This window comes from Sminthopsis crassicaudata, chromosome 6, assembly GCF_048593235.1.
Source record: "Sminthopsis crassicaudata isolate SCR6 chromosome 6, ASM4859323v1, whole genome shotgun sequence".
Taxonomy (NCBI): domain Eukaryota; kingdom Metazoa; phylum Chordata; class Mammalia; order Dasyuromorphia; family Dasyuridae; genus Sminthopsis; species Sminthopsis crassicaudata.
Window position 1 is genome coordinate 66047171 of NC_133622.1, and position 13202 is coordinate 66060372.

General features: G+C 36.8%; 1 protein-coding gene and 1 long non-coding RNA gene across 2 annotated transcripts in view; one reads left to right on the top strand and one right to left on the bottom strand.

The window, feature by feature from the left end:
* The window catches only part of SLC7A11 (solute carrier family 7 member 11), a 110626-nt gene that overhangs the window by 52305 nt on the left and 45119 nt on the right, over positions 1-13202 (bottom strand). The gene's annotated exons all lie outside the window — the stretch shown is intronic.
* The window catches only part of LOC141547686 (uncharacterized), a 40898-nt gene continuing 37570 nt past the window's right edge, over positions 9875-13202 (top strand). Inside the window, exon 1 of the long non-coding RNA XR_012483591.1 lies at positions 9875-10418. This is a non-coding gene — a long non-coding RNA (uncharacterized LOC141547686). The remainder of the gene's footprint in view (positions 10419-13202) is intronic.

The window sequence follows — 13202 nt, forward strand, 5'->3', positions numbered from 1 at the left end:
ATAAAGATGACAATACTCCCCAAACTAATCTATTTATTTAGTGCTATACCAATCAGACTCCCAAGAAACTATTTTAATGACCTAGAAAAAATAACAACAAAATACATATGGAAGAATAAAAGGTCAAGAATTGCAAGGGAACTAATTAGAAAGAAGACAGATGAAGGTGGTCTAGGTGTACCTGATCTAAAGCTATATTATATAGCAGCAGTCACCAAAACCATTTGGTATTGGCTAAGGAAGACGCCAGTAGATCAGTGGAACAGATTAGGTACAAAGGACAAAACAGGGAAAACTATAGCAATCTAGTGTTTGACAAACCCAAAGATACCAACATTAGGGATAAAAACTCATTATTTGAAAAAAAACTGTTGGGAAAATTGGAAATTAGTATGGCAGAAATTAGATATGGATCCACACTTAACACCATATACCAAGATAAGATCAAAATGGGTCCATGATTTAGGCACAAAGAATGAGATCACAAATAGATTAGAAGAACAGAGGATAGTCTACCTCTCAGACAGGTGGAGGAGGAAGGAATTTATGACCAGAGGAGAATTAGAGATCATTATTGATCACAAAATAGAAGATTTTGATTACATCAAACTAAAAACTTTCTGTACAAACAATACTAATGCAAACAAGATTAGAAGGGAAGTAACAAATTGGGAAAACATTTTTACAATTAAAGGTTCTGATAAAGGTCTCATTTCCAAAATATATAAAGAATGACCCTAATTTATAAGAAATCAAACCATTCTCCAAATGGTCAAAGGATATGAACAGACAATTCTCAGATGATGAAATCGAAATTATATCCACTCATATGAAAGAGTGTTCCAAATCACTACTGATCAGAGAAATGCAAATTAAGACAACTCTGAGGTATCATTACACACCTGTCAGATTGGCTAAGATGACAGGAACAAATACCGATGAATGTTGGAGGGGATGTGGGAAAACTGGGACACTGATACATTGTTGGTGGAGTTGTGAAAGAATCCAGCCATTCTGGAGAGCAATTTGGAACTATGCCCAAAAAGTTGTCAAACTGTGCATACCCTTTGACCCAGCAGCGCTACTACTGGGCTTAAATCCCAAAGAAATACTAAAGAGCGGAAAGGGACCTGTATGTGCCAGAATGTTTGTGGCAGCTCTTTTTGTTGTAGCTAGAAACTGGAAGATGAATGGATGTCCATCAATTGGAGAATGGTTGGGTAAATTATGGTATATGAAGGTTATGGAATATTATTGCTCTGTAAGAAATGACCAACAGGAGGAATACAGAGAGGCTTGGAGAGACTTACATCAACTGATGCTGAGTGAAATGAGCAGAACCAGAAGATCACTGTACACTTCAACAACAATACTGTATGAGGATGTATTCTGATGGAAGTGGAAATCTTCAACATAAAGAAGATCCAACTCACTTCCAGTTGATCAATGATGGACAGAAACAACTACACCCAGAGAAGGAACACTAGGAAGTGAATGTAAACTGTTAGCACTACTGTCTATCTACCCAGGTTACTTATACCTTCGGAATCTAATAATTAATGTGCAGCAAGAAAATTGGATTTACACACATATATTGTATCTAGGTTATACTGTAACACATGTAAAATGTATGGGATTGCCTGTCATCAAGGGGAGGGAGTAGAGGGAGGGAGGGGAAAATTTGGAAAAATGAATACAAGGGATAATGTTGTAAAAAAAATTACTCATGTATATATACTGTCAAAAAATTTTATAATTATAAAATTAATTTGAAAAAAAGGAAACTAATTATATTGGAATACATTTATCAAAGTACTTAAAAAATATTCCAGGTCAAAGATCTCTGCCATTGAGGCTTCAAAGTTTGGTGCTGACATTAATGAAGAGGTCTAAAACTACTTCAGTTTACCCACAAATCTCTTAGAAGGATTATATTAGCAGGACAGCCTGAAATCTGATTGGCTGGATGACAGATGAAATGTAAAGGACAGGTGGAGGAGAGAAGAAAGAAGTGAGGAGGGGAGGAAAAGCAAAAGGACATGGAGAAAAATGAGAGGGTACATTAGAAGAAAGGATGAGAGAAGAAGAAAAAAGAAAAGACAGAGACAGAAGTATTAAAGGACAACTCCCAGGCAGGATTGGTAGGAAACATCCAGGAAGAAGTAAAAAGTAGCTGGTGTAGTGGAGAGAATAGGAGACAAGGTATCAGAAAGACCCAAGTTTAAATCTCCCTCTGTCACTATCAGTCTCAGACAAACCAGGGAACCTTTCTGACTATTCTGTAGGCCTTACCTATATGTAAGTCCTAGACAGATAGAATTCCTATTAATGAGGTGAGCTCCTTTAGTAAAATTCCCCAGCTCCTCTTCAGATTCATTTATTCCCAAGAGGAAGCAATAAGACTGCTCTACGAGGCAACATTGCCTCCTTATAAGTAATTCAGGCTTTGGTGGAGAGATGTTTCATCTTCCTAGAATTGAGTCTAGAGTAGTTATCCAATAGACAAGACTATAACAAACATTCCTTTACCATTCCCATCATTACAATTTGATTCAATTAATCCAAAATGGAGAGTGAGGAGCACTGAGTGTATAAATACATTTTTTTTCGTCACCATATCACACCATTCTAGGATGAAGGGCCAAGAATGGGGGGCAGAGACAAGGGAATTTACAACCTTCAGTCTTTGGACATTTGGAAAGTGGCCGTTTGGTTGGTGAATGGTGTAAATGTTTACTGGTTTTTAATGTTTTGTTATTTACCCTGCCTTCTATCTTTGATTCTCGATAATGTGGTGTTTTATATTGGGGGAATTTCAATGAAAATGGAGACTTATCCCTATGAGACTATGGACATAATAGATCCAAACATATTTCAGGAGCATAAATGTTACAGTAGGGCTCCAACAGTTTAAAGGCCCCATGTGCTATTAGAACATTCAAAACCCTCTTATGCTCTGACTCTTACCTGCCAATTCAAAACCATGTGCTAGTATTCCTCTAAATAAACCATCCAATTTGGCAGAACCCATTGCTTCCTAAAGAAACCAAGGGATTCTGAACCATGAAATCTTTGCTCTTGTCCTTTTCTTATGCTCTGTGCCATCTTGGGCAAATTCCCAGAAGTATCCTTTTACTTCCCTGTTAAATGAGAGTGGTTTGACTAATAACATTTCCTCCCACCCTAAACCTATAATCCTCTGGTCGAAACCCTTCTGAATTCATGTTGATATACTACTCTTTCTTCAAGAGCCATTCCATTTCCATTATAAAACTTTCTAGCATCCCCCCAATGTGAATTCCCTTTTTCTGAACTTCTAAATAGCCAGAAAGATTTTACTTTAAAAGCTTAGTAGAAATTAGAAAACTTCAGAGCCAAGAACTCAGTACAAATCCCACTTAGGATACATAGTAACCATGTGCCTCTGCTTAAGAGATTTTACTTAGTGCACTAGACACTCTATAGAACACTAAATTGGCAAAGATATAAAAGTGGTTTGCCATTCGCTTCTCCAATTCATTTTAAAGATAAAGAAACTGAGGAAAAATGGGATTAAGTTTCTTTTTTCCCCAAAATCAAGGGACAAAGATTTTATTATGCTGCTAAAAGTGGGCTAAATTCCAAGAGAATTAAGCAAACTAACCCCCAAAAGAAGTTTACTATAACAAAATTGCCATGAGGCAATAAGATGCCCTAAAAGGGGTTTAGGACCTTAAAAGGGGTAACCCAAAGGTAAAAAGTCTTTTGTCTAGAAGCACATAGCTAGTAAGTATAAATGTCTGAGGTCACAGTTGAGCCAGATCTTCCTGATTATAGGTTCAGTGCTTGCAGGATTGTGCAAATTTAACCTATAGCAGATTACTTGCTATGTTGGGGATGTGAGGAGGAAAGGAAGATAGAGGGAAAAAATTGAAATAGAAAATCTTATAAAAATGAATATTGAAAACTATATGTGGAAAAATAAAAATCTATTGAGGGGGAAAAAAGACAATTGAGTATTTACACTACATTCTGTGCAAATATGGTGATTCCCATTGAGCAGAGGACCATTAGATTACATAAAGAGACTAGACTTGAACAAAAAATGGGTTTTGAGTCCATAAATAGCCATTGTACTTCCAGTATTGAAAAGACTGGGACATCGTCTCAAAAAATAAATAAAACAAAATAATAATATAAAACATAAAATAATACACTTACAAAGCAAATATTGACCTAAATTACAGTTTCCTTGGCCAAAAGTTCCTTATTATCTACCTAGTATTAACTCTCTATCTTCTTTATTTAATTTTTTTAAAAGACTGGACAAAAACTCCAAAATGGACTCTAATATAGACTATATATTCTTTTTTCTTTTGAAAAAATTTTAAAATAAAATCTAAGAGGAAAATAAATCAGTCACCCAGATGGATACCCTGTTCACCAAGTTTTATAAAGGAGTTTCTTGTTAAGATACCGAATCCTAAAAATAGATGACTCAGTGAAAAGACAAACAGATCATTAATTATAATAGCCAAATCAGCCAACAAGGTGATGGCATGGGTGTGGGCAATCAACAAAAGGAAAAGTGCTCTACCAGGAAAAGTAATTTGATTAGGCTGAGTAAGTAAATTAAAACTCCAAGGATTTCTAGACTTTTGAAGTTAGTGTCTTTATGCCATGCATATTTTAATAGCTATTACAATAAGGTTTTTTTTTCCAATTTAACCAATGCTAAATACTTTTTAAAAATACTCCTAAAATACTTTCATTCCATAGATTATTAAAAATTTTAATCTTTGAAAAATGCAAGTTAAGCATCTTTATTGAGGGCTGTGCATTAATTTCAAAGTACTTTTATAGTTTCACATTTGGCATATTTTATGCTCATACCCCAACTTGAATGACAACATAAATTTCCTAATGAAAAATCTCCAAAAATAGAAAGGCTACTATGGGACCTATAGGATCCTTATATCTGAAGTCCACAAGAAAAAAAAATGACCACTTGTTTCTGCCTGGATACTTCTTCAGGAATGAGTTGGATTAAGGTAACCTAGGAGATCCTTTAAACTACAAAATTCAGTGATTCTGTGATAATGAAACAAAAAATTGTTAGTTTCATTTGCAAATGTACAGGTAGAGAGGGAGCTATCAGCTTTGGAGAATGCTTGGGTTCAAGTCTTATTTACTGATTGTGTGGATCTGGACTAGTCATCTTTAACCATTCTGTGGCTTGTAGCAACTACAGACTAAATGATTTAATTGCTTTACTAGAGAAAGTCCTTAAACCAACAAAATAATAGTTAGCATTTTATGTAAAGACATTAGCCAAAGTACATCAAAGCCTATCAATCAACCAAATAATAGTAAAACAGCTACTACAGTGTACTGTGAAAAGCCCTGTGATCACATTTGTTCATCACAACAATCTTGGAAGGTAGATGCTATTGTCAGCCCTTTATTACAGATGAGTAAACTGAAACCCCTAGAGATTAAGTGTCTTGTTCAAGTTCAGATACCTGGGACTGGATCTGAAACTTAGCAGGTTTTCCTGACTCCAAGATAGATGCTTAATCTATTAGGTGATTTAAAATATTAAAAAATAAATAAAATACACCTCAGGTACAGAATGAATAGGCATAAAAGGGTTAAATAGTTATGTAAGTCACTAAATATCTAGGGTCAACCAAATAGTTAGTGATAAGAGTGGGGAATAAAATCTTGATCTCATTTCTTTAGCATACTGCTTCTGTCAAAAAGGGAATCTTCCCTATAAACTGCACTGAAAGAAAAATTTGTTCAGTTCCCTTAGAGTTTATCTTGGTTATTTGGTTACTTTGGAACATGTGTTGACAACAATTCAGTATTTGTTCAGAATTTATTGGAATAGTCAGCTGCATCATAAATCCAACATGGCTGGCCACAATTGGCAAACCATTTCACAGTCTGATTGGGTTTGCTGCAGGTGTACTAAAAACATATTTTCCTCTGATAATAGTGAGAAACACAAGGCACTGATAGTACTACAGAAAGCCTCAATCAAAACCAAGTTTATGGGAATGCCCTAGCAATGAACCTTGGGCTCACTCAGTGGGGTAAAGACATTCAGAATATCTCATGCATCAGGTGTAGGAGCATGACTCTTGTTTTTCTAATTCAGGATCCCTGGAAGAGTATGATAGTGACTGTCACTTCTCAGTCACCCACAAGGAAAAAAATGAACAATAAGGAAGATGGGTGAAGGAAAAGAGAACTATCCAGAATCAAGAAGGGGGGGGAGGGAGAGAAGAGGAGAGAATGTGAGTGTTTTATGGTCTACTTCTAGGGGAAGTTAATTTTTCTTTAGATCAGATGAGTCTGCCAACTTTGATCTGAATCCTCCAATTGTCCCCCTAAGCTTATTCTCTTAGGAAACACCCTGGGACATCCACTCCACCCTACTTATGTAACTAAACTACTCATACTGCTCATACATTTACTACAGCAAAAAGGCAAATAAATTTACATAATGGCAGATTAAATCAAAAGAAAAAAGTGAGAATCAGCAAATTGATTCAAGGAAGTAATTATCAGTCTCTTGATTAATTTTTTTTTTTTTTGAGGAGTGGGTTTTTTGGGAGAGAATGTTATTTGTTTTAATTTGGATTTTTTTCTGAGTTTAGGGAAAAATATATTTCTAAACAATTTCATCTTCTTCCCAGCAAAATGTAGCTTTCATCTTATATTGCCCAGAAACCTGATTTTCACATCACTTCATGAACATTTCTAAACTAGGACCCCTGAATACCACCCCTCCCTCACCACTACCCTCACCCCCATTTCTCTTGAGTTTCCATTGATGTACTATCTTTTTTTCTTAGAATGTCAGCTTATTGGGGATAGGGACTAGGCCACTTGCTTGTATCCCCAAAACTCAGGACATAGTAAAAGCTTCACATGCTTTATCAGCAGCAGCCTTTCATTATATTCATGGCTTAGCAATTACTTAGCCTCTTAAAGTATTTTTAAAAGGAGCTGGATTTGAAAATTTGCCTTAAGGAGACATTGTCACTGTTCATAAAGTGTATGTGAGGACTAGAGAACCTAGAATAAAAACTTCAATAAAATTGAAATTGAAATTTGAAAAAAAAACTTAAAATGAAATAGAATATTCAAAAGTATTATTCTTCAGACTACACTTTATATCTAGCTGAAAAGCCTTAACTTTTTTAAGCCAAATAGCTTCTGGAAAGCATTTGAAGGATTAATACCTGTCCTTTTTGATTACCATATGATAAAATATTATAATATAATCCTATAATTTCTGCACCACTTGTTTGACATTTCGGCCTTACATGAACAAACTGTCTTTGAGCCAAATGTATTTTTTATGCATATGGGAAGCTGAGAAATGCAAGAGGAATTCTGATCCCAAGGTACATCAACCACATGTTCCATTAGGCAGAGAGACTCTAAGTCTGAACACATGCAAGGAAGAGTAGCTGGGGTGACCTTTCTTCTTAAAGACAGAGGCCTTTCTCCTCTGACTTTGAATCGAATCCTTTGCCTTTTGGTGGGACACTGTTCCCACCTGGAACATTACTCCCTCACTCTCTTTAAAGCACACTTCTGTGCTTCATTGGGACAAAAGTAGACTTGGAGATGCCGTTGTAAACTCTCAGTTGGTTATAGCGGGGTTTTGCCTTGATTATGATTGAGGTTGAGTCCAATATTGAAGTCAGAAAGATCTAGGTTTAAGTGTGATCTGTGACAAAGGTGAGGCAATAACTATGTACCTAAAGCAACTCACTAAAAGAATTATTTACAGAGAGCTGCAATCTGCATGAGCGGAGGAAGTTTTTACACGAGGAATTCCTCATACTGCTGAAATCCTTGGTGGAAGCCTTTTTCTACCTTATTTAAAACAAAATGTGTTCTTGAAAAAGGCTGGTGACTTTGTACAGCGCACTCCCACTTCAATCCAATTTACTTGCATGTCATAGCATTACCTTCCTGATGTTATGGTCCTCTTTAAGGACAAAGGACAAACAACATTCTTGAAAAGTTCTATGCAAAAAAACTGAATTTCTCTAAGAAATCAGAAACCTTGGATTCTAATTCCAGCACCACCACTTCTTGGCTAAAAGTCATTCAATTCCTTTGAGTATGAATTATCACCTGGACTAAACGGAGGTAAATGTGGGAAACAGCTCATCTGCGCTATTTGTCATTCTAGTCATTTTTCATTTATGTCCAACTCTTTGTGACCTTAGCAAAGATATGGAGTTTGTCTACCTTAACTATATTTGCCTCAGTTTACTCATCTATAAAATGAGCTGCAGAAGTAAATGACAAACTTCCATACACACCCAGGGCCCTTCACTGTGCCACTTAGCTGTCCCATTTGAGCTATATCCTTCCTTCCTTCTCCCCAGTTCCTCTGACAATATATATAAAATCACCCCCCAAAAAAAACCTAATTTATTTTTTAAATATTTTAATAGTTTTTATTTATCAGACATATGCATGGGTAATTTTACAATATTGACAATTGCCAAACCTTTTGTTCTAATTTTCCCCTCCCCCCCAGATGCAGGTTGACCAATAAATGTTAAATATGTTGGAGTATAAATTAAATACAATTAATGTATACATGTCCAAACAATTAATAACCCTAATTTATGATTGGTCAACCTAAAAATTTAAGTGTGGGGTACCCTGAAGCAGACTTTTCTTGAAATTAGTTGAATTAAGTTCTATGAAAAGTGAAAATATAAAACTTTCTGGATAGTAGAATGTCACCCTGGTATTTTTTTAATATTCACAGATTAACCAAATAGAAACTAAGTTGGTACTTATTGAACCTGTGAGGATTCTAAAGCAGATTTTTCTTCTAGTTTTTTGTGCTTTTTTTTTTTTTAATATCATCACTTAACTTAAATAAGGCAGAAGAAGAAAAATCTCATGGTGTTTTAATGGTTTCTCAGTCATTCATTACTTTAGATATCTAGATTTTTGGCGATTCTTTTTAATTTGAGGTGACAATTTTTATGTTCCCCTAATATGAAAGAATGGATAAAAAACACTTATTAAACAGTTCTTATGTGTCAAGCACTGTAGTGATCTCAAACACAAAAGCAATTTACAGGCAAAATAACTTTTCACTTAACTGCTGGTAATAGAGTGTCAAAAACTAGGAATCAAATGGGAAATACAGAGCTAGAATTAGTATTGGGTGGGTAGAATATAGGTACTAACACATGGGGAGATACTTGTCCCCAGAAGAGTAATGGGTATCAATTCAATTCCTTACATGCCCCATTTGCAGCAGTCCCAGCTTGTTTCCAACCCATGGCCAGCTTGGAAATCCATGCCACATGTGCAAAGTGCCTGACATCGGTATGGGACAAAGCCAAGGACAGGCTTTGAAGACAAAATTAGCCAGCCATTTCACATTCCTCAAAAATAAATTTCTTCCCAATTCTCTAACCATGTCTTTTCTTTCAATCTTTACAAAAAAAAAAAAAACCTTTGTCCTATAAAACTCTTCTTGTAGGTTTTGCAATGTTGAAAAAAGTATCCATAAATGTTTTGTAAGTAAAAGGCTATAATAAAAATAGTAATTATTTTTAAAGCCTCTCCTCATAATGTCATTGCACATTTCTTCCTCTCATTTTCTATTGTCTGGTATTCAACCCAGCCTTCTTCTAACAGTATTACAAACAGATAAAAACTGATCTGGAAACCTACAGATGACAATAAGAAGAATATGATTAAATTGGGGTTATGTTTAAAAGAAGAGGGGCAGTTGCTGAGAGATGGTGAGAGAGGGAGGGTCAGAAAGTAGTATTGTGGAAAGAATAAGGCAACTCCCTTTCCTTGCCCTCTGTGGTTGAGGTATGAGATTAAGAGTAGCCAGCTTTTGAAAGGGTGCCAAGAGCTGTTGGCATATTCAAGAGCTTAGGTTTCCATGAGCACAGGAAAGGTACAAGAAATGTGATAGAGATCTGGAATAAAGGGTTTAACAATAGACTTCCAGAAGAGACAAAGAGAAGCAGAATTAAAGCCTGCCTCGCTGAAAGAGGAAGGCATGCTGAGGGGAAAACAGAGGGCACCTGGTATTCAGACAGCCAACCCACAACTGCCACCTTGCCCACCATCTCCCAAAAGACCAGGGTGCAGAGCCTAGGAGCCTGCTCCCCTCACCTAAGTCCAGGTCCCACAGACATCAGTGAGGAGACAACATTATGCACCAGAAACAACTGCTGACCATCTGCCACCAACAAACAGAAAGACCCAGGAAGCCCCAAGGGCAGCAGCAACTTCCAGACCAGCACTCCTGCTTCTAGCCCAGCCTTCTCAATCATCATGTGGGGAAGCAACCCCTCTGAAGAGAGAGCCAGACCCACCAGCTGGCAACCAACAAGGCAGGAAAGTCAGCAAACCAAAGCAGGAAGGTAAGTTGGGGCAGAGCTAGGAGACAACAACATCACTACCCTAGCCGTCTCTCCTTAGATCTTGATGGGGCTAGCCTAAGACCTGAATCTAAAATCACTGGGAAGACTGATGTTAAATAATAACATTAAAGAAGAGATATTATCAGTATTTATCTTGTCTCTACATCTTAAGGAGCAGAAGACCTTTCCATCTGACTTGGAGCTGAAAGCTTCCATATATGTTGTCTACCCCAATAGTAGGACAGCTCCTTGAGAGGAATGACTAACCTCCTGTTCTCTTCATATTCTCCACAGTCAGCTCTATACAGAGTAAGTGCTTAATCCCTTTTTCTTTCTTTCATTCATTCATTCATCTCTTAGTTCCCTGCCTAAAGCTAGCTGCTTCTCTCCTCACCCCATCCCATCTTCCTGATACAGAGGATCACCAGAAGTTATATTCTTTCTTCTCCATTGCCACTTTACATCCCATCTCAACTGCCCCCTCTTCTCATTTGTAATTTACCTTAGCTTGTCTAAAGCCTTGTCATCATCTCCAGACTCCTACTTCACTCACTCATTCTCCCACTGGCTCAAAACTTTCTTCTCCCTAACTTATCCAGAGTTCAAACACCAGAAACTCTAAAGCTCCCCAACTCCCTTAAATGTCATGACTTCTTTTTGTCTTTACCTCATGCCCCACTGTTCCCACTGCTGCTCCAGCTGCCAGAAGTTTTAATCGTAGCTCTGCTGAAGCCCCTAAAAATTCTAATGCAATTTAACCTACTTGGCTGTCCTCCCTTTCTAATTATCAGCAATCCCACTGGCCCTTTGGACATCTTCTTAAAACTAAGTTTTTCCTTTTCAGATCTCATTGAGACAGGGTGTGGTGACTTTCAGGCCCTAATTAATATAAATTGGTGCCAGGCAAAGTATTAATTAAACATGACACTGAGATTATTTAAATCTGATATTAAAGTCGATTATTCAGAGCATGTGGCTACCCTGGCTCTTCTGAAAAGACTGATGATATCAAACCTTAGAAACTTGCTGCCAGTCCACTATTTGCTAGCTCTTTAGAACAGAAGGAATAAATGAAGTGAGAAGAATACTGGAAAAGTCTAATAGACAAACTGACTGATTTTAGACCCCAAGGTCATAGCAAAGCAATTCATTTGTGGGCTTTCCAGCAGCCTCAGACATGATTTATCAATCCCAGAGCAGGTTTACAAACACAATACATCTCAATGATACGTTCTTTGCACTGTGTAACTTCTTAAACAATGATAGATGGCTCCATCTGCACCAAACCTACTTTATAATCCAAAGTCAGAATATTTGCAAAGAAAAAAAAAAAGCAAAAGCTCAATTTAAGAAGAAAAAAAAAAAGAATAGTAATCATAGCATCTTATAGAGCAGAGATTCTTAGCCCTTTTTTTCCATCATGGAACTGGGAAAGCCAGTGGACCCCTTCCCAGAATGTTTTTAAATAATTGAAGTAAATGCTCAATTTCAATTAGTTTAGTGGAAATAAAGATGCTATTTTCCCTCATCCAAGTTCATGAAGTTCCTGAACTGTAGCCATGGAATGACTTCTGAAGGGTGGGGCACAGGTTAAAAAAACCCCTATTTATAGAAAGAGTATAAGGGACTTGGGTTTCTTATGTTGGTTTATTTGTTTTTTAAACACACGTGTTTCTTGAGATTGCTTCCAGGTACCATATGTTAGCCTTGCATTTGTTTCTCAGAAATGTTACCCTAGCTTTCATTTAGTCCTGAAACCAAAGTCTAGTGCTTTAGCATCAGTGAGGTAAAAATAGAGAACCTCTGAGTGGGGATTACCTGAATTCATGTTCTATTTCTTAGGCACACTGACTGTGGGCTCTTCACCTAACATTTCTGTTCACAAAGCAACTTTCCAATGTTTTTTAAGTTACAAAACAGTTGGCATTCTCCTTTAGCACGTCATTTTTTTCACAAGGAATTCCCAATACTGATAACAGATCCAATTAAAAATAAAAAGACCTCCAGTAATGCTAAGAATGACAATCGTTTAGGAAAAGATCACAGCTTTATAGTTGGAAAGACCCTTAGGAGTCATCTAGCCTAAACCCTCTTATTTTACAAACAAGGAAAAAATAAAGGATTTTTTTTTTGTGGTGGTTTTTTCACAAAGTAACTTAAACAGTAAATGACAGAGCTGGTCTTCGAACCAGATCCCAAAAGGGGATTTTCCAGTGTTGATGCAGCATATTCTATATTTAGAAAACTCAAAGCCAAGTCTTTGGAATCCAAAATATAACGACTTAATCAAGAATTTGCCCAGAATATTGTGGCTATTCCTTCACAAGCTTCTAATAAACTCGAGGTGAAGTTTAATAGCTAGACAGTATATAATGACTTTGCCTCCGTTAACCTTTATATTAATGTCCTAATTGGTCTCTCTTCCTCCAGTTTCTCCCCTCTGCAGTCTATTATATACATCACTACTAAAGTCATTTTTAAATATAGAGCGGACCATGCCAGTCCCTACTCAATAAACCCCAAAGTCTTCCACTCAATAGACCCCAAATTCTGCCTATTACTTCTAGAATAAAATGTGAACTCCTCGGTGTCCTTCAAAGCTTTTCACTATCTGGGCCCCAACTTAACTTTTCAGTCTCACTGGACATTACCATCCCTCCTGCACTCAGCAATCCAGGCAAAGTGTTCTCTCCAATCCTCTGACAAGGGACCTTTTCTCCTATTTCCAAATTTTATTCTCCCTCCTTAGTTTCACTCCTCAGAATCCCTCACTTCGTTCAATGC